Here is a 27,566-nt window from a genome sequence, read left to right as displayed (position 1 = left end):
GAAGTCTGGTGCCCATTAAGCAGTCACTCCCATTCTCTGCTCCTCCCAGCCCCTGGCAACCACTAAACTGCCCAGGCCAAGACAGGAAAAAACCCTTGTCATTGCTTTTGGCTGTGGAAGGAATCTTTTCAGGTTCTCAGATTTATGTAGGTGCCTTATTTCCTTCTCCACTCCTTTGCTGGTCCAGAGCCTCATCTCTATCTAGGCCGCTGGTGTAAACCCTTTGGACTAAAAGTCTTTCTTAGGATATATCCTGAGTTCCAGGCCCTGAGTAGGTATCTGTGAATAACCCAGACAAAAAAACCCCAGCCTCATGGAACTTGCTCTCTAGAAGGAAGGCGGCAGAAAATAATAACCAATAATAACCAAATTATAAGTAAATACAAGATAAGGAATGAGCAATGAAGGGAGCAGTAGATGATTAACAGAGAGATTGGAGGTGGGCAGGAATACATGAATCAGAGAGCTTTGTGGGCCATTGTGAGAATCTGACCTTTGTTCTGAGAAAATGAAAAGACTCTGGAGAATTTTGTGTGAAGAGTGACAGATATGACTTACATTTGAAGCGGATCATGATGGCTGATATATTGAAGTGAGACCCCCAGGACAACAGAGAGACAGACACCTGTCACAACACCACTGCAATAATCCCCAAAGTGGTGGCAGGCTGCAGTGGGGAGGAACAGCAGTGTCATGGTAAGAAGTGGCTGGATTTTCAATGTGTGTTGAAAACTGAGCCCACAGGGTCTACTCATAGATTGGTTTTATTATGCACGAGAATCATCAAGAATGGTGTGGTAGGCAGAACAATCGTCCCACAAGGATGTCTGTGTCCTCGGGGAGGGGTTAGGGAGATGGCTGAAATCAGGGGAAGGGATTAAGAGACACAGACTTCAAGTTATAAAACAAATAAGTCACAGGATGTAAAGTTCAGCATAGGGAAGGTAGTCCACAATAGTGCAGTAACTTTATATAGTAACAGATCATAACTAAACTTATTGTGGGGATCATTTCATAATGTATAAGAATGTTGCATCACTATGATATACACCTGAAACTAACAGATTACATCAATTATACTTCAATAAAAAATTATTTTAAAAAAAGAAGATGCGGGCGCCTGGGTGGCTCAGTGGGTTAAGCCGCTGCCTTCGGCTCAGGTCATGATCCCAGGGTCCTGGGATCAAGTCCCGCATCGGGCTCTCTGCTCAGCAGGGAGCCTGCTTCCTTCTCTCTCTCTCTGCCTGCCTCTCAGTGTACTTGTGATTTCTCTCTGTCAAATAAATAAATAAAATCTTTAAAAAAAAAAAAAAGAAGATGCCTATATCCTAATCCCTGAACCTATGAATATGTTGGGTTATATGACAAAAGAAAATGGATTAAGGATTTAGATAGAATTAAGGTTGCTAATGACTTTAAAATTGGGAGATTATCCTAGGTTATGTGGGCGGACCCAATATACTCGTAAGGGTCTTTAAAAGTGGAAGAGGAAGAACCAGAGATGGCAGCTTGAGAAAAACTCCACCCAACTGTGCTGACTCTGAAGATGGAGGGATGGGGCCATATGCCCAGAAGTACAGACAGCCTCCAGGAGCTGGAAAAAGCAAGGACACGGATTCTCTTCTAGAGCCTCCAGAAGGATAACAGCCCTACCAACACCTGGACTTTAGCCTGGTGAGACTCATGTTGGACTTCCAATCTAAAAAATATAGGAATCTGTAATGTTCTGTAATGTAAATCTGTAATATTCTAAGCTACACAGTTTATGGTAATTTGTTACAGCAGCAATAGGAAGCTAATGACATGGGGAAGACAGTAAGTAGAAGAAGTTTGGGGATAAGAATCTTAAGTTCCATGTTAAATATCTTCTATTCCTCGAGAAAATCTGGCACACGCAAGCCAGAAGACATGCATGTGCTTGTTCATAACTGCATGAGAGTAAAAGTCCTGACAAGTGCCAAGTGTCCATGCCAGGAGAATGAATAGAACACGGGGCTCCAGTCCTGCCATAGCATATTACACGGCCATGAAGTGAATGAACTACAACTGGCAACAACACAGATGAATTTTAGTAACAGTTTAAAGAGTGACATTCTTTTGTGTGCATCAAATATTGAGTGATGTTTTAATTGTTCCCTGGTTGATTGCTAGCTGGCTACACTGTTCCTCTCAGAACACCCTGTCACCAAGCATGGCTCCAGAATTGGCTCCTAGGCTCATCTGTCTTTGATTTTGGCTCCAGAAGATTTTACTACCCTTTTTTTTTTTTTTAAGATTTATTTATTTTTCAGGAGGTGGAGGAGGGCAGGGGGAGGGGCAACAGACGAGGGAGAGAAAATCCCAGCAGACTCCACTGAACAGAGTCCAATGCAAGGCTCCATCCCAGGACCCTGAGATCATGACCTCAGCAGAAACCAAGAGCCGGCACTTAACCGACTTCATCACCTAGGCACCCTGAGGATTTTACTGTCTTAAGAGCTCAGTTCACACATTTAAAAGGATGTGTTTTAGAAATTTTGTCTGGCATTTGTAGGTATGTAACATTGGAAGTATTTTCTAATTATCCAACTGTCTGAAAAAGCTTAAGAATTCCCAGGCCTTCTAGCTTAATCAGTAAGTATAAATCTCAGGGTAGAGCCCAAAGCGTTCTCTATGTTTTTAAAGCTCTATGGGTGGTTCTAAAGCAAAATTCACTACAGCAAGCACTGAATAAATCACTGATTGACTAGCTGGGGGAGAGAGGAGGCTGTCTTAGCGGGAACCTAAAGTAAGTCTAATCCCAGGCTTGAGACCTGCGTGAGCACATCGAGAGCAGACCCACCAGATGTCTGTTTGCCCAATGAGCTAAAGGGTTCCAGAGAGATAACACAGCCCAGAGGAAGAAAGAACTGGCTACAAGATTAATTCCAAGTAGACTTCAGTGTCTGCGACTAGGGCTTTATGCGGGAGAAAGACAAGAATCAGACATACCAAGTTCAAATCCTCTATGATCTTGACTTTTACCTACCTCTTTAAGCCTCAGCTCCCTCACTTGGAAAATGGAAATACAAGTAGTACCTACCTCTGGGGGCTTCTGTAAACATTAAGCAAGGCCATGTTTCTAGAGTTAGTCCCATAAGGGCCTGGAGCACAGTAGGTGCACAGTAAGCATTAACTGTATAAATGAATGAAAATTACCCTTTCACTGAGACCTCCAATCCTCTGAGTGCTGTGGGACTAGACTGCAAGGAAAAAGAGTGAAGGAGGATGAAGGGAGTTATCCCCAATGGCCAAGCCCACCAGCTTGGCCCTTCAGGGGACAGGAAACAGGAGTGCCCGGCAGACACCTAGGTGATCCCCAGCAACAAGGGTTTGGGTGTCTAGCAGAAGCCTCATCACAAGAGTAAGAACAGTGATGATCAAGAAGCACAAGGAAATCCTCCAACAGGTTTGCTTTGAATCCCAGTGTGGCCACGGCCCTGACATGCATAAGAGTGGGTCTTGATCCTAAAATAAATAGGATTTCAAAAGACTGCTATTCCAGACATGAGCGCAGTCAGTAGGGCCTACCTTGAAGCTCTATAGTCTCCCGAAACCAGTGGCTTGCTGGTAAACCAGCTCTCAACAATTCAAATCGGTTCAAGTCCTCAAGCGAAGAGCTTGTCAGTTTCCACGGCGTACGTACTCGCCCCCACCATGGCCAGACGTGCTCGCTCCCACCAGGGGCGGACGTGCTCGCTCCCACCATGGCCAGACGTGCTCGCTCCCAGCAGGGCCAGACGTGCTCGCTCCCATCGGGGTCCGACGTACTCACTGCCACGTAGGCCCGAAGTACTCGCTCCCATCATGGCTGTGCGTACTCGCTCCAACCATGGGCGGACATGCTCGCTCCCGCCATAGCCGGACGTGCTCGCTCCCAGCAGGCGTGCTCGCTCCCATGGGGGTCCGACGTACTCACTCCCACGTAGGCCCCAAGTGCTCGCTCCCATCATGGCTGTGCGCACTCGCTCCAACCATGGGCGGACGTGCTCGCTCCCACCAGGGCCGATACCGGAGTGTGGCTCCACGGGTTCTCGCGCACAACAGTGATCTCTTCTCGGAAAGGCAGGGCCCCCAGCAGCCAGGCGCAGTGACAGACGCCCCGTACGTGGGAGCGACTATGCGGTCCCGGAGAAAGAGCGTTTCGACACACGACTTAGCTGGCCCTGGTCCCGAGTGCCGTGTACATAAGGTATCTTCTCATCCTGACAGGCGTATGTACTACCCCCGAAAGAAATACTTTAAATACTCTGCGCCCCGGCCTGTCTGCAGACTGCCCGGTGGCGCTTTGTTCTCCTGTAGGGGAGCCTTCACGTCTTTGTGGGAAACTGGACGTCCGCCAGGCGCTACTGCGACAATGGCTGACGACGCCGTCAAGGTAAAGCACCCTCGCGTCACGGGGGTCCAGTCAGGGCAGTCACACTTGAAACTCAAAACTCGGCAGAGAAGTCGGTCAGAGGACTGTTCATCCTTTTTTTTTTTTTTTTTTTTTTTTTTTAAGATTTTACTTATTTATTTGACAGAGACCACAAGTAGGCAGAGAGGCAGGCAGAGAGGGGGAAGCGGGCTCCCCGCTGAGCAGAGAGCCGGATGCGGGGCTCGATCCTGGGATCATGACCTAAGCCCAGGCAAAGGCTTAACCCACTGAGCCACCCAGGCCCCCCATCATCAAATTTCTAATGATTCATTAAAACAGCACTGGCTGGAAATGTGGGAAGGATGAAACACACCCGTCAGCATGTGCCCGAATCCCCCGGATGGCAGTTACAACACAGGTCCCTGGGCCCTAAGCCCCTGAGTGTCTGATACAATGGGCCTGGGACCTGAGAATGTGCATTTCTAACAAGTTCCCAGGTCCCCCTGATGGTGCCCATCTGGGGATCACCCTCAGAGAACCACCTGAGAAGTGTTTCTCCTGAACCAGCTCTCGGCAGCCAGTGTTTGAAAACTAAGCCTGAGTTATCCATCCAAACCAAGAGACATCAAAATTTTAGAAGTGGTGCCTGGACGAATAGGAGATTTCTGAAAGACTGGTAACATCAGCCTTGGGTCCTCGGTGAAATTTCTTCCAGGAGTTACAGGGCAACGTCTGGTTCCTTAGCTTCCTGCCGGGAGCGATCATTCCGTTTTCAGCCTTGGCAAATAGGAGAGTCGCTTGCAATCACACAGCAAATGAGGAGAGAAGGCAGCCCCCAAAATGGAGGCTTCTCCCTCCTGTCTGCCTCCCTCCAGGGCCCAGAAGGCAGCCTGCAGGACTGTGAAGTCGTGGAAGAGTGGGAGGGAGACGTGACCCTAGGAAGATGAATTTTCAAGGTTGTCGGTGGTCAGAGCAGGGCCCTCACATTTCTGCTTTTTTTTTTTGGCCACGCTCTGAAATTCCAGCCTCCCCTTTCCTATAAAGAAGTTGCTCTATGTACAAAGGTGGTTGGTTTCGTAGCCTATGCCCAGGAGAGACTAAAAACAAAAACCCCAAAAGTTATTTTTAACAGTTGATGTAAGCAGGATGTGAAGGTCATTGTTTTAAAATCACATCTCCCAACAGAGAAAAATAATCTTAATCGGGTGTTTTGTTTTATTTTGTTTTGTTTTGTTTCTTGTCTCGTTCACAATACTCCTTTTCTAACCAGCCTACAAACTGTTATTGCATCCTTGGTATTTTTTTGAGTTGTTAGTTTTTTACATAACCTTGAATTGAATTCAGGTCCACCGTGGCTTTTTAATTTTACACGTGTTAGTCATGATTGGCAAGCGGACTTTCCCTGGCTGGTCTCAAGGTCATGTTTGCAAACACCACCCACCGTGCCCCCACCAGGGACACCTCAGCCAGCGGAAGCCAGGTCTGGGTCTGCACCCCTGTCTGCAAATGTTATAAGCCCCATTCTCCCCTGACGTTATCTTCTAAGCCAGGCAGATGTCACAGGTTTGCTGTTCAGTTATGGCTCCTTTTGTTTTCCCCCTTCTAGTCAGATAGCTTTTAGGGTCAGTGATCAACAGGCATTTTAGAAATGAGATGTGGTCCATGGCATGAGGGGTGAATGACCCATTTAAGGGGATTCAGCTCAGTGGCTCTGTCCCTGACACATCACTGGCTTATGGGCCTGGGGGGTGGGGAGCAGTCCCTCTGGGGGCTGCAAAGAGGGAAAGAGGACTCCAAGTCTTCCTTTTCATCCTCCCTCTGCTTAATGAAAGGCAGGTCCTCTCTATAAAAGAAATCACTTGTTGCAGGTCATGATCTCAGGGTCCTGGGATCGAGCCCCGCATCGGGCTCTCTGCTCAGTGAGAGTCTGCTTCCTCCTCTCTCTCTCTCTCTGCCTGCCTCTCTGCCTACTTATGATCTCTGTCTGTCAAATAAATAAATAAAGTCTTTAAAAAAAAAAATCACTTGTTTATGGAACTTGGGATTTCAGGTGATAGCTGCTATTGCTGAAAACCGCTGTTTATTCAGCTTGCCCAATCTGTCAGACAATGTGCTCAGCACTGTGCGGGCACCTGGAAGATCCCTATAGTTGTCTTTATTTTGTATATGGGAGCAACGAGGAGATGCTGGGTCACCAGCCTGGGAACACGACAGGCAGCCAGTTCTATTGTCTGCAAGCCCTTCTAGCCGAGGCTTGTTGCCTTCGTCAGCCCGGGCTGGCCTCACAAAATACCAGAGACCAGGTGGCTTAAACAACAGACATTTATTTCTCACTTCTGACGACTGGGAAGTCCAAGATCAACGTACCAGCCGATCCGTGTTTGATGAGCCCCAGCTGGCCTGGTTCGTAGACTGCCACATTCTTGCTGTGTCCTTATTTGGCAGAGAGAGAGAAAAAAAAAAAAAATCTGGTCTCTCTTCCTCTTCTGATAAGGACCCTAATCCATCACCAGGGTCCTACCTTCCTGAGCTCAACTAAACCTGATTAGCTCCCAAAGGCCCCACTTCTCGACGATGTCACATTGGGGGTCAGGATATCACTGGGTGAATTTTGGAGGACACAAACATTGAGTCCATAACATTTATTGGCTTCTTCATGCTAATCCTTCCATGTGTATTAGTTCTTCTAATCCTCACAAAAGACTTACAAGAACATTATTGTCATCTCCATTGTACAGATAATAGTAGAAGCACAGAGAGGTTAAGCAGGTTGCTCTAGGTCACATGGCAATGTGAGTGCACAGCTGGAACATGAGCCTAGACAGCCAGCTCACCAACCCCCAGAACTCCAGCAACAGAGGAATGTGTGCCATACACAAGAAAAACATGGTGAACTAGAAGCTGGATACTTGGGGTCTAGTTCTAGAACTTTCTCTATCTCCTTATGTGACTTAGACACCCCCCCCTCCAGAGCTCTTCAGGGTCCTACTTTCTTTATAAAATGAGGAAGTTAAAAATAAAATAAATAAAACTAATATCTCTAAGCTGGCTCTCAGTTTTAACCATATGTTCCCCTGCTTCTGTCTGTCCAGTCAGCAAACCCCCCATCAGGCACTGATGGGGTCACCCTCTGATGATGACTGACATGAGGAGGATCTCAATGAGAACTTGGGACCCACCAAGGGTTAAGTTTTCTTGATAAGGACTCTCTCAAGAGCCTCCTCCAGCGTCAACTTCTGGATCCAGACTCGCTCAGCAGAAACACACGGCTACAGTTCCTTCTGTGGGGAGGGGAGCCCTCCCGCGCCAGATGGCTTCATGGGAGACCTTGCAGTCACATGGGGTCCCATGTCCAGAAGGGCCTACACCTGGTTCAGTGCATTGCAGCCACTGTCTCAAATACCTAGAAATTTTGGAATGAAGCCCCCTCCATTTCTTCTTTGCCCAGGCCCTCCAGTCTACATGGCTGGTCCTGCCTCCACTCGTCTACACCACCCGTTCTCCCAGTCCACAGATGCAGTTCTCTTAGTGGGGATCGCTCAGAACAACCTTGTGTCCAGTCTACATGAGCCTTTTCTTGTTTGTGACACCCATTTTCCAAAATGGGTGCTGGAGTCCTGGGGAAGAGTCACGGTGGCATCCCAGAAGGAGCGGTTCTTAGTATGAGGGCCCCAGGGCTCAGTGGTTGGTGACGGCCCTGGAGCCAGCTGTTTGGATTTGTGTTCCAGCTGTGCACTCACCTTGCTGTGTGACCTGGAACAGGCTGCTTAACCTCTCTGTGCTTCCATCTCATTATCCTTACAATAGCCATAATCATAACCTCATAAGGCCATTGTGAGAATTATTCTAGTAAAATGGGACATTTTCATCAACAAGTATTATTTCTTATGTCTATAGAAGAAAACATGTAGTTAGCTTTTTCTTTTTTTTTTTTTTTTTTTCTGTTCTGACCAAAAAAAAAAAAAAAAAGTACAAAGGAATGTCATAGGACTAAATGTTCTGGTTTTCCTCAGAAAGAACTCAATGAGATTTCAGGTCATTAGGCCAGCTCAGGGAACAGGTGAGATTCTAACTAAAGAAATTAGGGTAAATAGCTAATTAAAGTCTTGAAGACACTAGCTAGGGATCAGGTTATATCACAAGTTCCAAATGCCAGCATCCCTGAGGGTTCCGAGTCTTCTGGAAACACTACCGGGAAAGGACAGTCCAAAAGTAGTCTAACCTTAAGGGGGAAAAAAGAAAAATCAAATTTAAGTCAAAGAGATAAATCAGCAATGGGATTGATGTGAGCTCAAGAATTAATAATTAGGCAATCATACAAATGGTGACTGTAAGATAATGGCAGATATCATGTGTGTGTCCCTTTCAAAGTGTCATGACATTGACCCTTGGGAAAAACTTTTTTTTTTTTTTAATTTTTGAGCAAGAGAGAGCGAGCACAGGAGAGACGAGGGAGGGCCAGGGGAAGAAGGAGAGAGAGTCTTAAGCAGAGGCACTGCTGAGCATGGAGCCATGGGGCTCGATCTCTCGACCCTGAGATGATCACCTAAGCCAAAACCAAGAGTGGGAGGCTCAGCCGGCTGAGCCACCCAGGTGCCCCTGGGAATCACTTCTAAAAACAAAGTAGGTGATGGTGGCACAACCTTGTGAATGTATTCAATGCCACTGAAGCATACACTTAAAAATGGTTTAAAAGAAAAATAAGGAAGAGAAAGAGGTCAAGCCCACTGTTGTCCACTCACATATCATTGTTCAAAAGAGTCCACCCTGACAACACGTCCCTCAGCCCCCCCATTCAAACATCCCACGAACCCCAGGCAAGTTGGTCACACATAATCCAGTCGTGGTATAAATGTCGGTTATGCAATCATGAGTGAATGAAAAACAAATCAAGAAGATGAGTGATTCCACACTGAAACCAACATTTCCTGCTGCTCCTCTCCCAAATTTCTGGATTAAGTTTATCAAGAGAGTATCCCGAGATCTTGAGATGAGGTGTTTTCTAAATGTATGCAACTTGCTGTTATTTAGCTGTGCCGGGCAGGATTTTTCTCAGTACTGTGCACCCGACACAAAACAAAAGCATAAGTAGCCGACCGAGGCTGACAAATTTTGAATGTCATGTGCACTTTCCAAGCTCGTATTTGTATGCTTTAAAATGCCTCGTTTTATTATTTGCTGTTTTTATATGAAGTTGTCAGAAGTCTGAAACTGACAAATATTTGTGCTAAGAAAATGCTGTTTTTGTTCCTTTTTTAAAAGCCAAAGTAGGATGGGGGTGTGTGGATGGCTCAGTCAGTTATGCATCTGACTCTTGGTTTCGGCTCAGGTCGTGATCTCAGGGCTGTGAGATCGAGCAGCCTGTCGAGCTGTACGTTTAGCTGAAGAGTTCTCTCCCTCTCCCTTTGCCTCTCCCACTCATGCTCTCTCTCTTTCTCTAAAATAAATAAATAAATAAATAAGTCTTTAAAAAAAAGCCAAAGTAGGACAAATTAATAGTTAATTTGTGTATCTGTTTCTCCAGTCAGCCAAGCGCGTTTTATTTTCTTTGTCCTTAACAAAGGTTTTGTGGACTGTTATAAACAGACACAGGTGAGCAAAGGAGACCTTCCTGCCCTCAGCACAGGCTGTGTATCTGGGAATGCCACCGGATTGGACGCACCCTAGCGCCTAGAGTGTGCCTACAGGATGTTATGACCCTCAAGCTTCCTCCGCGGGACGTGGCTGGGGGGATTTTTCTCCACTGCCCCTGAGCTTCTCTCATCCCAATATGACCAGAGAATCATCTTAGTTCATGATGGGTCCAGCTCCTATCAACAGGTTAGGGAAATGTAAATGACACAAAGCTATAACCAAAAGCCAACTAAAGCTACGTTTTTACCATCTGCATGTGGCTGGACAAAACAATGAACAGATCTCTGCCCCTTTCCCTGTACTTATGTGTGCCTTTTCCCTTTTAGGAATGTACTAATAACATGCTGAATGACCAATTTAGATAATCACCCTTCCAGAAATCATCTGGGTCCATGGTCTGTCCAAGAACCCCTCAAGAAATAGCCTTCCTCTCACTGACACAAAGAAGGTATTTTGAAATCTCGCCAAGTAGTAGTTGACTAATTTAATCGGTATAGGTACAAATTTCTCCATATGGAGAAACCCATCTTGAGCTAGGTTCACTATCATTGAACTATCAGTGAACTTCAGGTTCACTATCAACATTAATAAAAGCAGGTGAAGATAGTTTAGCATCTTAGTGGTGAATTAGATGCACCAATATAATTGAAGCTTAAAATCCATTAAGTCTGTTTATCTACCCATAAAATGAGGAAATTAATTTAATTAACATAAAGCAATGTGGCCATCAATAACTGACACAGGTTTGCTATTACGGTAATTGTCATCAACATTCTAATCTTTGCTTAATACCTAGGGCTCAAAGGACACAGCCCAAATGAGGAATTTGGCTATTATGCCTTCTAAGTATAAAATAAGCTTGCAGCTGCCTTAAGTTTTCGATGAAATAAGACACTGTCTGTTATTAAATTCCAAATGCTCAAGCTGATCAGAGGGAGGAAATATTCTAATTTAGCTGGTTGTGCAATATTTAGCAAAAAGGGATGAATATTTAGGGGGAGGGGTGTGTATAAGATTCCAAGAACAGCTCAACAGATCAACATTTATGGTATGAAAATAGCCCCCCAAATTGCCAGTGCTTGATTACAGGGTAATTTTAATTCTATAAATTTAGTCCCACAAATATCACCAGATTGACATTGTGCCCCTGAAGATCACATTTTTATAAAACATTATTGAATTCTCAGTGGAAGTCATGGCCACTTGAGGCATCTTCATTGACCTACATGGTTTGGGTTGATGGCCGCTAAGCAGTGTTTAGAGACTTCCAGTCCTAATGGGGCTGAGTCGATCTAGGTTGGAGAGAGCTGTCCCACATTATAACTTCTATCAGAAGAGGAAAACAAAGATCTCAATTTGAGCCTGTGATTCCGTGATAGTTATCTTTATGTGTCAACTTGACTGAGCTGTGGGATACCCAGATATTCAATCAAACATCATTCTGAGTATTTCTGTGTGTTTTTGGATGTGTTTAACATTTAAAATGGTAAACTGTATAACAGATCGTCCTCCTTAATGTAGGCAGGCCTCGAGAAATCCACTGGCATCCTGAGAAGAATGGAAATCTGACCGTGGCCCAGATAAGAGGGAATTCCTACTGCCTGACAGCCTTTGAGCTGGGTCATCCATTTTTTCCTGCCTGTGGATTAGAACTGAAACTTTGGCTCTTCCCATTTCTTGAGACTGGGAGTTTTGGCTGAACCTACAGCTTTATGTTAATTAAATTAATTTCCTCATTTAGACTTGAACTAGAACTACAGCATTGGCTCTCCTGGGCCTCTAGCTTACCTGTGGAAGATCTTGAGGCTTCTCAGTTGTGGAGGCTCTTCCTTAGACGATCTCTCTCACTTCCCCCACCCTTCTTTCTTATGTGTGTGTGTGTGTGTGTGTGTGTGTGTGTGTGTATGATATACACACACTGTCTACTGGTTCTGTTTCTCTAGACAACCCTCACTCATACAACCCATACCACGCTTATCCCATAACCAAACGATTGCTCAAGCATGACATGTCAATTCACTGAGTAGTCTAGGCAACAGCTCTCTCTCCCTCTTCCTGGGATGCCATCCCCCACCTTCCTGGTTTGACAAACACATACTCACTATCCAAGACCCAGTCTGTGTAAACATCTCCTGAGCCCTTCCACTAGTCCCTCAGCCAGAAATTAGTTGCTCTGTCCTTATTTCTGTCAAGCCCTGTGTAAAGTCCTCTGTCATAAAACTCACAATAGTTACATGTATGCCTACCCTCAAACTCTGGGTCAGGAGTGTATTGGTAAATCTTTACTGAGTTCATCACTCAGTACTGCTTTGTATTCCCAGAAGCTACCATGGTGCCAGAAAATGGTAGATGTTCAAAACTCCTAGACTGTTCTCAGGTATTGACTGAAGTGGTCATTGTCAGGGTCAGTTTTCAGCAGGTTCATGCAGAAGACAATTCTTTAGGCAACCTCTACTTTCATTTTTAGCACTCTTTCTCTTTCTTGGAGATTTTACTCTTCCTAAGGTTTTCCCTAGCAGTGAAACAGATTTGATTAATAATAATAATAAATCAGAGAAGATGTTAATGGTAAAGCTGAGTGTTAACAGTTAAAAATATACATTAGTTTAAAAGAGAATGCCTGTACAAGGCAATGTTTAAGGCAAAATCACAAGAAGTCCATACTGAAATTCCACATACATTATATCACTGCAGTGGAAATGGGAAGCCCTAAGGTATTTTCATGAGAGTACCTCAGGTCATATAAACCAGTCATCATCATGCTGTAATGATAGTCCAAGACTTCTACTTTTCAAATCTGGAAACACAATCAGTTCTATAACCCACAGAGCACATAGAGTTCTATCTCCCAAGGTACCTCCACTTAACCAGCTCCTTGGGTTTAGGGGGTAAGGGTTGTTTTGTTTTGTTTTGTTTTAAGTAGGTTCAATGTGTGGAGCCCAATGTAGGGCCTGACCTAACAACCCTGAAATCAAGAACTGAGTTAAGATCAAGAGTGAGATACCTAACTGACTGAGCCACCCAGTTGCCCCTCCAACTGCTTGAGTTAATCAACACTCTCAAATCCATCTGTAAAGCAAATCTACTAGGACTCACAGCATGTTGAAACATTGAAACTGGTAGGCTTCTCTCTGGTACAGCCACAAATTTCAGATGCAACCAGCTAACTATGTTCTTGTCAAAATTAGTTGTACTTGATTCCAAGTTGTTTTTTTAATCTAAATTAGACTTGCTATTTTATTTAAGGATTTAATTAAATCAGTTAACTATTTTGAAAACTAGTGAAATGAAACTATAAAAAGAAAGACTATTTTTTCTATGAAAACACAGTTAAATACTGTGCAAAGATGGAATAAAAATGAGACAGTAACAACAATTGCTATCAAAGAAAATATGGGAGAAAACTATAAATTACTAGCCATGAGGGAAGGTCACAAAAACCTAGAAGGATTATGTACTTTAGTTGTCTCATGGGTATCCTTAAATTCTCCCTCCATTATAGGGAGATTCTTAGGTAGAATATTAGGGAATATAATTTACCCAAGAAAAGTGACACTGAGGGATGCCTGGGTGGCTCAGTTGGTTAAGCCACTGCCTTCAGCTCAGGTCATGATCCCAGGGTCCTGGGATCGAGTCCCACATCGGGCTCCTCGTCCAGCAGGGAGCCTCCTTCTTTCTCTGCCTCTGCCTGCCATTCTGCCTGCTTGTGCTCGCTCTATGACAAATAAATAAATAAATAAATAAATCTTTGGGAAGAAAAAAAAAAAGCGACATTGCACCTCAATCAGTAGAACTAAACTCAAAACCAAAAAAGTCCTCAGCCCTATATCGAAAGAATGGCAAAAGAAATATATATGTGTGTGTGTGTCTATGTGTATGTATATATATATGTGTGTATGTGTGTGTGTGTGTATATATAACAATCTTTTGCATTCCTTTGAATTCAAATATTCTTTTGAATATATATATATATATTGAATATATATATATATTTGAATATATATATATACACACACACACACACACACATTTAAAGTCAAAGAAATAGTATCACTTTTTATTTTTTTTAAAGATTTTATTTATTTATTGGGAGAGAGAGCATGCATGCAAGTGCGGGGAGGGGCAGGGGGAGAGGAGGACGAAGACTCTCAAGCAGACTCCACGCTGAGTGTGGTGCTGATGCAGGGCTTGATCTCACCATCCTGAGATTGTTTCAGACCTGAACTGAAATCAACCTAACTGACTGAGCCACCCACGCACCCCAAAATTGTATCACTTTTTAAAGTGATTCCCTGCCTTAACCTACTTCTTCGATTAAATGAACAGCCTCTGGTCTCCCAGGACAGTCTCAATCACACTGCAAGAGAGGACCTATAAACTCCTTAAACTTCTCATTAACTCATTATTTGTGAGAGCTGCTCCCCCAGCATCCAGCTCTCATCTCCGCCCATTTTATTCTCACCTTTCTTTCTCACTTTTCCAACCTCCAAAAGGCAGAGAGGACACGTGGGGACTCTCTGAGTCTCTTACCTCTCTAAGGTGTTGCCATGTTATCCGAGACAAACAGAGATGCTTTTGGAATTGAGGACCAAGGAAGAGGAAGCAACAGAACCAAATGTCTGAGAAAAATAAGCCGGCTTGGCAGGAATTGAGGGAGAGGATGAATAAAGAAGTTGGAAAACAAAACAAAACAGGACCCAGACACACTGACCGTGATTGGATGCTGAGAAAGAAAATAGTGGTATTTATTTTTTATTCTTTTGTTGTTTTCATTTTACAAACTCTTGTGTCTTGGGCTTGACTTTCAATAGATCATGGCAAGGGAAACTAGTTTTATATTTCTAAGTCTCATTTCCATTTGCCCAATTGGGATCGGATATAAATGGATCCCGGACTGACACCACAGGCTTCCTGCAAGCTCTTCGAACTCTTCCTTTTCCTCCCACTCAGTCTGATCAATAAACTGCCATACTTCTGCTGTGCCACAAATGTTCAAAAATAACACCATCCCATTATTGCAATGAAGCATAAGAAAAGTCCATCAAGAAGGTGTTTAAAAATGGAACCAAATGTGAAATATTCTTGTCTGAGAAAGGGTGAACTTAACAGACCATAGCTTGCCCTCTGGGCTGTAGTGGAAACAAGTAAACCAAGATCAGCTCTCCAGAGCTGTTCATCAACCAAGTCAAGTCTTCTTATAGTTTTGGCAATGTTCCCAGGAGTCAAGAAGCACGCACTATTTAGTCCCATTTATCCAAACTGCAATGTTACAGTTTTACAATTTTAAAATTTTACAATTTTCCCAGCATAAAACATCCTGGTGCCCAGATTGTAGCCCAACTAGTTGATAGGAGCCAAGACACCAAGCAAGAGTGACCAGAGACCTGCCCCTTCTCAACTACTGCTGGACTCCAGTTCAGAACCACTGTGGAAGCTTTTCTCTTTCTGCTGTGTCTGTTCTTGATGACATGTTTAGGAAAAAAATAATAATAATAAAGTTTCCTCTGAAAGTAATCATCCTTTGTATTTCTTCCTCTCGTTATAGTCTTAGATGATATTTTCTACTGCAATTAATTTTTTAAATTGCTGCGTAGTATGCACTGTATGAATATATCATAGTTTATCCATTCTCCAATGGATGAACACTTAAGGTGTCTCAAGTTTTTGCTTATAATCAATAGACCTTCTATGAATATGCTTATGTAAGTTTTTTTTACAGACTTGTATTGCCATTTTCTGGGGTAAATATTTAGGCTTGAGTTTTTTGTTTATAAGGTAGGTATATATTTACTTGTAAAATATTTGTCAGATCTTTTCCCAAAGTGCTGGTACCATCTTAAATCCCTTTCAACAATGTATTAGAGCTCCAGTTGCTCCATATTTTTACCCCTAACACTTGGTATTATCGGTGTTTTTCCTTTCAGCCATTGTGTTGGATGTGTAATGGTTGATGCAACTTTTAAAAGTATCCATTCTACATTTTATGTGTGAACCTTCTTAACTACACCTATCTGCCTCAGTTCCCAGGTTTTTGTATATTTATAACTGAGACAGGAGTATGGTCCCATGAAAAGATAACCTCCATGAAGATAGATATTTATGGACTTGGCATGTTATAGTAACCCAATAATACTTGTCGAATGATATGAACGAATAAGTGAATGGTTTTGCATAGCTAGACTTACTAAAATAAGGACACAGGAAGACTGTATGTATGAGCACGTCTGTGTGATCTGTTTCCAGGCTCTTCCCCGCCATGCTGCCAGCTGCATTTCATCTCCTTTCTGGTCCACTGAACTCTTTGCTGCTCTGGTGTGGGTTTTTGTTTTTTGTTTTTTGTTTTTTGTTTTTGTTTTTTTGTCTTTTAATATCAAAGGACGCCTAACGTCTAATGTAAAGATATTCTTTTTCTTTCCCCCAGTCTCTGAACTGAAGCATCAAGAAGACCCTGAGTAAATACTCCCATCTCCCAGGTCTCCTCATCTTCATGTGTCAGATGAAGGGAGTGAGTTACCCTAAACTTCCCTAGCACGAAGGTATAGTGATTCTGATTCCTTTATCACTGCATCTAAGGTCATGAGTCCCAAGACAGCCTTGCTTGCTTTCTCACTCTTTTTTTAAGGTCTGTGCATTAGGGATTGGGGCTAAGATTTGTTAAGAAATTTGGGCATATTGGGGAGATTTATGTCAGAAAACAAATAACACTAGGGTATGTGTGGACAAAAGTACTTTGGGGACATTTCTGGCTACCAAATAATCTGAACCTTCTGTTTTCCTTTTGAGCTAAGCCCTTTCCTTCTTTGTCAAATTTCACAGTGGAATGAAAGTTCCCATCCACTCAGTACAAATGAAAATGGCTTCTTGCTTCTACTGAAGGGGATTGACATTGCTATTCTTATGAGAATTAATTGAACAGTAATAAACTTGACTTTTATTTTAAATGTTTACAGAGCTCCATTTATGCCCCACAATTTGCTGCCTAATTCTAACTAGGGCAAAGTTTATAAATCAAGTGCCTCATAAGCAAACTTCAATTTGTAGGTCATCAGAAACTGTCACTTTTTTTTAAGTTAAAAAAAAATTGCATTAGGGTTATAAGTTCAAAGGGTAATATGCAGCAATACAAAGGGCAGGTGACATTTAAAAACTGTAAGGAAAATGTAATTATACCAATAATTGACATATCCAAATTATCTTAAAATATGTAAAAATGATGCTTTAAAATGCATTTTCTGTGGCAAATGGAAACCTATATCCTTGGTAGTTGATAACAGGATTATTGGAGCTTGGTTTTGAGTAGGAACCCTGCTATCTGAACGTGCAGAGCAGAACCAATAGAGTTATGCTCATTTTTATAATCAGAGAATGTGAACTGTAAGATACCAGTGCTATAAAATGTATCAAAGATTGTTTTTTTGGCCTAGGAAATTGTCACTTTTTATAATTTGTTTCACAAACAGTCAAGAAAAATGGGTGGTTTCTAGTTCTTGGGTGCAAGAATTTGTATCCATTAAATCAAGTTTATTAATTGGATTCTCAAATCTTTTATTTTTAGATTGTTTTTGGTTATTTGATCAAGCAACAATCATTAAAATTTTTAAATATTCTACTTAATTTTACTCAGTTATATGTTACTTAACTAAGTTTTCATTTAATGTAATACTTATTGAAATCTCTTGTTTGGGCAAATTATGGATATACACACAGGATCTCTAAATATCTATCTTTGGAAAGATGGCTAATTGTCTGCCAAACCTGAACTTCTCATTATATAACTTTGGGCTGGAAGGTGATTGGCAATCAGTGACTAGAGTCCCAACCTGCCTTGAATCTAGGTGAGGCCATATGACTAGCATTCCCCAATGGAATGTGGGCAGAAGTAATATGTCTCTTCCATCCCTGATTAGTAAGAAGGGATATGCCTTCTCCTCCCACTCCTGCCCAATCTGCAGGCTTGATAGAGTTAAGCATAGGGACCTTGGAATCCACGTGATAAAGACAGCAGAGGCACCAAATGTAAGGAGTCTAGATTTCAGAATCATCTTTGGAAGAGAGCCACCCACCAATCAAGAACACCCATTTTGAACTTTACAAACAAACTTCCTTCATGCTTGAATCATTGTCCATTTTGTATGATGTTTTTGTGATTGTTTATTGTAGCAGCTAGCATTATCCTTTCTAAAACATTACTTCTATTTTAGTCAAAATGCAATACTATCCTTAATGGTGATCATAAAAGCAAACATTCCAAAGAAACAATAATAAAACACTCACTAAAAACTACTAAAAGTAGTTGCAAAAAGTGTGTTTGTGTGTCTATGTGTATGTGCAAAAATGTGTATGTGTGTCCATATGTGTGTATATAATAAAGGAGTACTTAATTTTAACCCAATAGCCACTTTGTCCTTCCTCTCTAATTATCTGTGAGCTTCCAGAGTATTCTCTTGGGTCCTCAAATTATTTTAAAATGACTTAATCTCACTCCTCATTTAATCCTCTGCCACCATCTTTTCCCATATTAGTGTTCATGTTAATGATACTTCTAATATGCAGATCTCACAATTCCTCAATTTCTTCTTTAAAAACTCCCATTTCCATCCCATTTAAGTTATCCAGTAAGACAGGCAATCCCTTGAAGCCATCAAACACCTAAATACTATGTACTCTGTTCTTTGTCTTCTTCCTTTTCCCAATTATCTTGTCCTGAATATATTGTATTCCATTGTTATGAATTCCAGTCCCTCAACCCAACATCATTATCCACACCTATCCTTCCAACCATAAATGCTGAGCTTACAGCTCACCCCAGTGACTAAATGCTAAGGGCATAGATATAAGAATGAGATACTCAATGCCCAGAGCCACAAGGCATTTCCTCTAAAGGGGATCAAGAATTGTGTTTTACATCTAGGATGAAATAATATTGGAGAAATGCCTCTGTTCCCCTTTTCTACTTCTCTTTTTTTCCTCCACAAAAAATGGGATAGCTTTATCCAGATGAGCCCAAGTCAAGAGCCCTCTCTTCACTCTTGACCCCATGTAGGGAGACATCTGGCTTAAGTCACAGACCTACCATCTTTCTGAAAACAGACCTAGAGGTCCATGTCTACAGCTCACTCTCTCCTGTGGTCAGCATGGCATGGGGGTAGTTCTTGCCATCTGTGGAATCAGCATTACTCCAAGTGAGTGTGAGATCTAGACTCATGGGCCTATGTTGATGCAGATTTAGGGTAGAGGTCCTGGAGTTTATAGAAGGAATTTCTGAGTAGTCAAGTTGGATCTAAGCTGTATGGCCTGACCAAACATACCAGAAGTTTTATAAGTAGAGGCAGAAGGTATATGCTCATCTCTCATTTTCATCTGAGTCCTTGTCTGATCAGAACCACAGAACAAAGAAGGACAAAGTACAAAATTTAGACCCAGGATATATGTTCTCAGGGGAGACACAGATATGAAAATCAATGATTATATTAACACATGGATGTGTGTTAGGCATGATAAAGATATATGTATTAACTGCTATGGAAACAAAGAAAAAGAGAAGAGATGAGATAAAACTTCCTTTGTATAAGGATGAGTAGGGAAGAGGAAAGAAGAAAAGATCGAGAAAGTTTCCCAAGATAGATAATGACTGTGCTGAATCTATGGGACATGAAAAAATTAGCAGACAGAAAAGGGAGGAAGACTTACTAGGCAATGGAATAACATGTGCAAAATAGGGAGTGAAGAGAGATCACAGCACTTCCAGAAATTTTAAGTAGTTTGGCCATGACAAGCCTGTTTGATAGGAAGTGATTAAAAAAAAAAAATCAAGATGAAGAGACTGGGAGAGACTAATTCACAGAAGATTTTAGGGTTAATTTTTTTCAAGTTTTGATACTGAATCATTACTGGATTGTGGAATCTATTTAGTGGGTCATGATGTTTTTAAAATAGAAAACATCAGAGTAGTTTGCATTTAGTGAATTTGCATATTGTGTCATGAAACTTGGGTAGAGAAGTTGGTACTTGTGTGCGTTTACTGGCTCTTTATGTAAAATGTATTTCTTACTGTGAAGTGACTGTTCTCTGGAGGGCCCACAGCAAAAATGCCTGCTCTCCAATGTGAAGATGCCTGACAGTCAATCAGTCCTACTTCAAGATACACAGCTGCCAATCAGCTTGTTTAATGCCTCATTCTGTAGCTAGTTGGCTATCTAGCTAGCTGTTTATTTGTATCAAAGTAGTAATCATCATAATCTCCCTGGTTACTTATATTTTAAAAACAAGACTTGGTCCCTAATTCTGACTTAACTCAGAGAGTATATTTCGGTCACAAATAGCTGAACATCTCATTAATAATAGAGAAACAAATAATACTCTTTGTTTCTTTTCATAATTACAACTAATCCATCAGCACAGAAAATTGACAGGGAAAATTATTTAGTGTCTTATGTAGGCACTTTAATAATTTCAAATTACTGTATTTTACAATTAGACATATTTAGATAGCCTAAGATCATCAGGTTTTGATGAAATCCTCCAAGACAAAAGACAAAGGCTAATACCAATAAGCGAAAAAAAAAAAAAAAAAAAAAGGCTAAAGAAGAAACAGAGCCAATCTTGAATAAAGAGTGAAGACATAATGAAATGTTTAAACTTTAATTAGTATCCTTAGGAACAGAAGAGAAGCTGTCAATACACTTTTTTAAAGAAAGAAAAGGAAATCTTGAAAATTTTAAAGAAAGGATAATTGGGGGAAAATAACTAAGGAAATGAATTGGAAGAAAGTTTAAAAATATGCCCAAACCAGATTAATGATTCTGAAAACAATACACATGTGTAACTGGAACTGAACAATTAAATAAATGAATGGCAGTTGGTGGGAGCCAGGTTTCTCTGGTGAAGAGGGAGGTTACAGGCAAGCCAGGCAAGGAGGCTAGAATAATCCATGTGGTACTAATTTGAGTTACAGACGTCAGTATGAATTAATGTTTAGCTAAATATAAAATGGATACATACATAAATATATGGAGTTATTTATTGATGTATATACAAGGGCTCATACATACACATATATTTCCATGCTCTGTTGGCTAAGAGGCCCACCGAGAAACACTGACAACCCAGTGACAACAAGTACACCTCACACCTGAATCTTGTTTTATGGTAGCATTCTTTAACCAAAGAAATCAGGGCTCTTGAGGACAGGTTGGCGCTAGGACTGGTGCAGGGATCTATGAGATGAAACCGAAGCATCTGTTTGGGAGCTTTCCCTGCACTCGCCAGAAAGCCTCGCTAGGTGAGTAATAAAACTCGCCCTACCCTCTTGCTGCCTGTGTGGTGCTATCAGTCTTGAACTCCAAAGTTTAGGTGGAATCACCACAAGAGAGGGAGACCATTCTCTCTTTTGTTTTCATGAACTGTACAAGAAGAACTCGTTCGCTAGGTGATTCCGTCATAATTGCTGTGCCATGTCCCACGCAGGCTGTGCGCAGAGGTAAAAGATGACAGTAAGTCATGTCCTTTAGAAAAAAGAAACCTCCCTGCTTTTAATACTCACTTGAGCTTTAGCACAGGTTTATTTAGTTAGAACAAGAGTAAGATAGCAAGTTCTATCTGTTAATAAGCAAACACGAGAAGGCCCTTAGAGGCATATGGGCAGACTGTTAATAATGTAGGTTAGATTCAAGACAACGCATCCGTCCTGAATGAGAACATTTCCAAGGGTCTGATCACTTGAAAGAAACTTTGACAAAGAAAGGATTAGATTAGGCTTTAACCCTCTGGATTTTTAAAATAGAAAAGAGCACAGCTGCAATTTAAATCATCAGAGAGTGTACATTATTTAGCAGTTCTTTTTATAACTGTTTGCACTACAGGTGCAATAAGAGAACGTTAATTTTATCTACCAGGGCATTTCCATTTTGTGTACGTGTGTGTCATGGGATTCTTTCTTAAAAGCCCAGCTCGAAAGCCCCAGAGAAGACGCTTCTGTTTGCGTTAAACTGGAGCAAATACTTTTATTCTAATTCATTGTGAGGGCTGGTGCTCTATGTAAAGCAAGGAATTTTCTCATTAATATTTCTAAGCTCTTTAATGCTCCCATTTTCAACTGGATTAAAAATAAAAGACATCATAATAGCCCCAGCAAAGTATTTTTATCAGGCTAGGAGTAATAAGTGACTGCGGTGACTCCACTGGGATGATCATGTTACATTCATAGAAAACCACCGACACAACCTAGGTGACATTCAAGTTTGCCGTTAAAAGTAGCTTATAGTTGTATTGTGCTGAGGTCAGACTAATCTGGATAAGAAAGAAAAACGTTCTAAAAAATAAAATAAAGAAGGAAAAGAAAGACAATATTCCCCTTGTTGGCTTGTTCCTCAAACTGGGACCCATCCAATATGCACACCCCGCTGCTTCCTGCTGGCATATTCCGGGGGTGGGAATCAATCCCCTCTTTGTAGAAATTAAGAAATTGTGGAAGCATTAAAAAGGGAAACACTGAATAGATCTAATGTAGTTGGAGACAAAGGATTTCAGTGATTTGGAGGGAGAGAGCAAGAGGAAAACTGGTCAGGATCTGGCTCGACCAGTTTCCCATTGGAGGAAGTCAGAGACTTGAGGTCACTAGAATTGGGGACTTGAGGTCACACAGGAGTCCACCCAGGAGCTCAAAGGTTACTTATGTTTCCGCTCCTCTTAATGTTTTATGGCACCAAGCAAATTCAGACAGCCGATTTCAGTTGGGACTAGATTAAACAGAACTGTATACATCAATGCTAAGGCGCATATCCATCTCAGGCCAGAGGTACAATGTTGTTTTAATAACTTAACCTTGAGCCAACTTGGATTGTGAAAGTTTTCACTCCATAGTAGAGAATAAAACTGAAAGGATTTTTTTCCCCCAAAACATTATTTCGCTAATGCAATAAACCTCAACTGTAAATCATGCCATGCAGTAAGTAGGTCACTGAAAACTAAAATGATATCAGATGTAGTCTAGGATTTCAGTGTAGCAAGATTATCTTTTTGTAATTGCTGTAAAAAAATAAAAAGAAAGAAACAAACCTATTTTTATTAAAAGCTTGGGGGAAAGTTGAATGTTTCTAAAACTGTGTTACAAGCAGAAAATTCTTCTTCCTGTGTCGAGTGTTATAAAAAACCATTGGTTCACCTTCCTGCTTTAGTAAAATTGTATGCCAAATAGAATTTTATTGCCTTTAAAGGTTCTGGATTCTTTGATGACACAGGACCATTGTTAATATGGATTTTCTAGGCACTCATCTTGTCTTTGTTAGACCACCTATACCACTCTCAGCAAATAATAAGAGAGAGCAAATTTCTGTTTATAGAATTCCAGCTAAAGAAGAAATGATAGAATTAGAATAGGCTCGCATTATAGCCCCTGTGAATGAATGGACCTGTCCACGAAGCATCAACAGCAGCAAACATCCCAAAGAGAGAGAATAGAAACGCACCGCACTGACCATGAAGTGGTGTTGGTCCATCTCCTCCAAAAATCTGAGACTGAATCTGAGCAAGCCTTTAGATTTAACTAGATATTTCTAGGGACTATAAGGAACAGAGAGAATTGTTATATGGCAGCATGAAGATGTAACCAGCAAAAATTCATCCATGGAAAACTCAAAAGATAAACAGCCCAGTTTCTTCCTCAAATAAATAATAAGGAATAAAAAAAGAGAATGATGGAGAGGAAACCTAGCACAGATAAAAGAATTGTTAAGAGACTGTACCCACTACAAGGTGTGTTATTTGCATCCTGATTCAAAAGAACAACTAAAAAGTAATTTACCATATTAAGGAGGGCACATATTGCATGCGGGCACTGGGTGTGGTGCATAAACAATGAATTTTGGAACACTGAAAAAAAATTAAAAAATTAAATTTTAAAAAACACGAAGCTATTGAAAATTGACCAGATATCTTTTTACAATTAAGCAACCATTGTCATCTATTTAGAGGTCACAATAATATTCTGGTTGTGAGAAAGAGAAAGAATGCTTATCTTCTTGAGACACAAACTAAAACACTTACTCATTTTTTAAAAGTCAAATTGTATTTTCTAGGATTGCTCTCTTCAGGAACTTCCTCTGTTTCTTTCCACCCTCTGCTAACCTGTGAGGATCCCCCTTTCTTAAACCTCACTGATAGCTTACACATATCTCTATCTTAACACCCACCTAGTGCATAATAATCTCTCTGTGTGTCTCTACTATTATACCAAGCACCATCATAAATCATGCAGTAATTGACTTGGTATCCCCAGTGCCTGGCACGTGGTGAATCATTCAGTGAATGTAGAAATGATTCATTAAACCCAGCATCTTATTTTCTGTTATCCTTGTACACAGAAGCAATGAAGTTTTTCTCTTTCCTTTTCTTTTCTTTTCAGCTTTAGTTAGGTGTAACTGAGAAGTGTAATTGTAATAGATTTCAGTTGTACAAAGTGATGATTTGGTATAGCTCTGGAGTTTTGAACTCTTTGATACAAATGCTAAAGGGGCTCTGATTCATAGGCCGCATGTTTTAAATCATATTTTCTTATCAATCAGTGATGTTAGACCTACAGCAATCATCCTAGTTTATAGACAGGAACCCGTCTATAAAGGTACAGAGATGTGGGCAAGTTTCCAAGGTCTCATCTTCTAGGAGGCAGCCTGGGGTTCGTGCCCAGGTCATCTGGCTCCAGAACATCCTTGCTTGACCGTGCTCAACAGCATCCCTGAGAAGACCAGATCCCTGCTAACCCAGGACCAGGGAGTTCACAGTAAATAGCAACCCTGGGCCATGGCAGTTCCAAGAACCTAACTGAAAAATGATCATTTTCACCCAACCAGAAAACATGCAAAAAGAAACACAACTTCAGGGAAAAAAAATCATCAATTATACCATATCGGAATAACTTCAGATTTTCTTCAGGTGTTTAGTCGAGTCAACCAAGTTGCTTCACACTTGAGTCCAAATATTTTGCCCCTTTGGTTAAAGAGTGGCTTTTCTCAGGATGAGATCAGAAGTGGCACTGACCCCATTCATAAAACATCCATCATCTAGGAACAAAAACAGTTTCTCGGTTTAGCTCTTCCCTTTCTACGTCTTGCCTTCCTGTGGGTATGCCTCCTTGTAGGGAATAATAGCACAGTTAATCAAGGTTACAAAAACACTGCACATTCCTCCCTCATTTGAGGAATTTGGGGTTGGTCAAAATCATTGTTGAACAAAATATCCAAGATAGAGTGGGATAGAATTTTCTTGACCCTTCCTTTTTTTTTTTTTTCCAAGGAAGAAAGAGTCTAACTGACTCCAAGATTCTTGGCTCGGCCATTACTCAAGCCACAAATACTCCAGTTATCCAATGAGTCAGCGGCCTTCAACCGCACTTTAAATAAAGGCCTTCTATCATGATATTTTTCACATGTGTTTTACTCCCAATGGTATATCCTATAAATACTAAGCTTTGAGATTTCTTTTTACAGAGATATGCCCAAACAGTAATTTCAAGAGAACTATTGCCTGTTTTCTACTGAGCCTCAAATAATAAATGTCCTAGTTAATTCAACTGATAACTTGTAGACGATGCTAGCATTATTCTTTTTCTTTCTATTTTCTTCCTTCCCATTTATTTATTGTAATAAAATACACATATATGAAATGTACCCTTTTAGCCATTTAAAACTTTTTTCCTTTTTATTTATTTTATTTTTTTAAGTAGGTTCCAAACCTAGAGCAGAGCCCAACTTGGGGCTTGAACTCACAACCCTGAGATCAAGACCTGAGCTGAGATCAAGAGTTAGATGCTTAACTAACCGAGGCACCCAGGTGCCCCTTACCCATTTTCAACTAGATAATTCAGTGGCATTAATTACCTTCACATTAGGGTACAACCATCACCACCATCCATCTCCAAATTTTTTTTCATCTTCCCAAACCGAAACTCTATACCTATTAAACACCAATTTCCCATCTCCTTATCTAATTTCTAGTGATCATCATTCTACTTTCTGTCTATAAATGTGTCCTTTGCTTTTTCAATGGTTTTGGTAAATATGATAAGTCATAAGAGCTAGGGGTTACTAAAGCAAGGATTATACAATTTTTATACTTAATTCTCAAGTTTGCAACATTTTATTATTACATTTGTAAATGACCATTGGTTCTAATTCTCTGTTTCAGTCCGCTTGTTCTCCAAACTGCCTTAGGTACATTTCTGTGATTCTTAACAGAAGCAAATATTGGACAGAAAACGGAAAGAAACCTTATTTAAAAATACAAGTGAACTAGAGAAAGAAGATGCACATTGGTTTACCAAACATTTCTAATTATATGTATTTCAATGTCATCTCTCTTTACAGACACTGTTAAGCATGGATAATTGAGAATGTCCTGAGTTTGAGGCAGTTAAGTGACTTCCCATAAAAAGCTTCTATCCCCTTTTTACCAAGTTCTTAAATAAATAACTCTTTCCCTTACTCAGATGTCTCGGAGCTGACCTATCAGAAAACAGGCAAAATGGTGACCCTCATACGCAAATAATTGGGGAGAGGATTAAATAAGTCAAGAATGAACAACCAGTAAAGCAACTTTTCAACCCCCAAGGGCAAATGGTGAGGCAGAAAAAGACTTTTTTTCTGCTCTAAAAGCTGAATTGCAGCAGGATGAGCCCAGGGCCTGATTCCTAAGGCAGAGGGTGAAGGTCGGGAAGCTTTAGGGAGCAAGTAGGCACAGACAGGACCAAGTTCAACATGCGCCTTTGGGCCTGACCATCTAATTCCATGCGCAAGAGTCATTTTCAGTTCTACTACTACTAGGGTAAAATGGAGTTTGGAGAGTAAAACCTACCCTCTCTTCTACCCCTCAAATCTCTACTAAAGAAATTTGAAACAGGAGGAGGGGTGGTTGATGGGAAATGGGCATAGAGCTCCTCAGGGAGTTTCCAAGATAAGCAAATAAATACGTTTCTTATCATTAGCGTCTTGTTTTTAAAAACTTGTCTCACCACCAGGTCTCATTGGGTGATACTACACACACTAAGATATTTAAATAAATAAATAAATTTGTAGAAATTAAGAAATTGTGGAAGCATTAAAAAGGGAAACACTGAATAGATCTAATGTAGTTGGAGACAAAGGATTTCAGTGATTTGGAGGGAGAGAGCAAGAGGAAAACTGGTCAGGATCTGGCTCGACCAGTTTCCCATTGGAGGAAGTCAGAGACTTGAGGTCACTAGAATTGGGGACTTGAGGTCACACAGGAGTCCACCCAGGAGCTCAAAGGTTACTTATGTTTCCGCTCCTCTTAATGTTTTATGGCACCAAGCAAATTCAGACAGCCGATTTCAGTTGGGACTAGATTAAACAGAACTGTATACATCAATGCTAAGGCGCATATCCATCATCCTTTGTTTGCATTTTTTATTATATATATGTACATATATATATTACAGTAAACATAATTTACACATGGTGTGCGGTGGGTGCAAGTACAGAGAGAGATTTTAAAAGTGGATTCGCAAGTGAACCCCTACTTTGTGGATATTATACTCTTGAGAGGT

The 27,566-nt window shown here is 41.1% G+C and overlaps 2 long non-coding RNA genes across 2 annotated transcripts in view; one reads left to right on the top strand and one right to left on the bottom strand.

Moving 5' to 3' along the window:
- The window catches only part of LOC131831302 (uncharacterized), a 40,455-nt gene extending 36,598 nt beyond the window's left edge, over positions 1–3,857 (bottom strand). Inside the window, exon 1 of the long non-coding RNA XR_009353589.1 lies at positions 3,550–3,857. This is a non-coding gene — a long non-coding RNA (uncharacterized LOC131831302). The remainder of the gene's footprint in view (positions 1–3,549) is intronic.
- A 95-nt stretch (positions 3,858–3,952) lies between these two features.
- Positions 3,953–25,407, top strand: LOC131831301 (uncharacterized). Its single transcript, XR_009353588.1, has 3 exons — positions 3,953–4,210; positions 16,431–16,550; positions 25,302–25,407. It is a non-coding gene; the product is annotated as an uncharacterized LOC131831301 (long non-coding RNA).
- Positions 25,408–27,566: the final 2,159 nt, after the last annotated feature.

This window comes from Mustela lutreola, chromosome 5, assembly GCF_030435805.1.
Source record: "Mustela lutreola isolate mMusLut2 chromosome 5, mMusLut2.pri, whole genome shotgun sequence".
Lineage (NCBI taxonomy): Eukaryota > Metazoa > Chordata > Mammalia > Carnivora > Mustelidae > Mustela > Mustela lutreola.
This window is presented reverse-complemented; position numbering and strand designations above follow the sequence as displayed.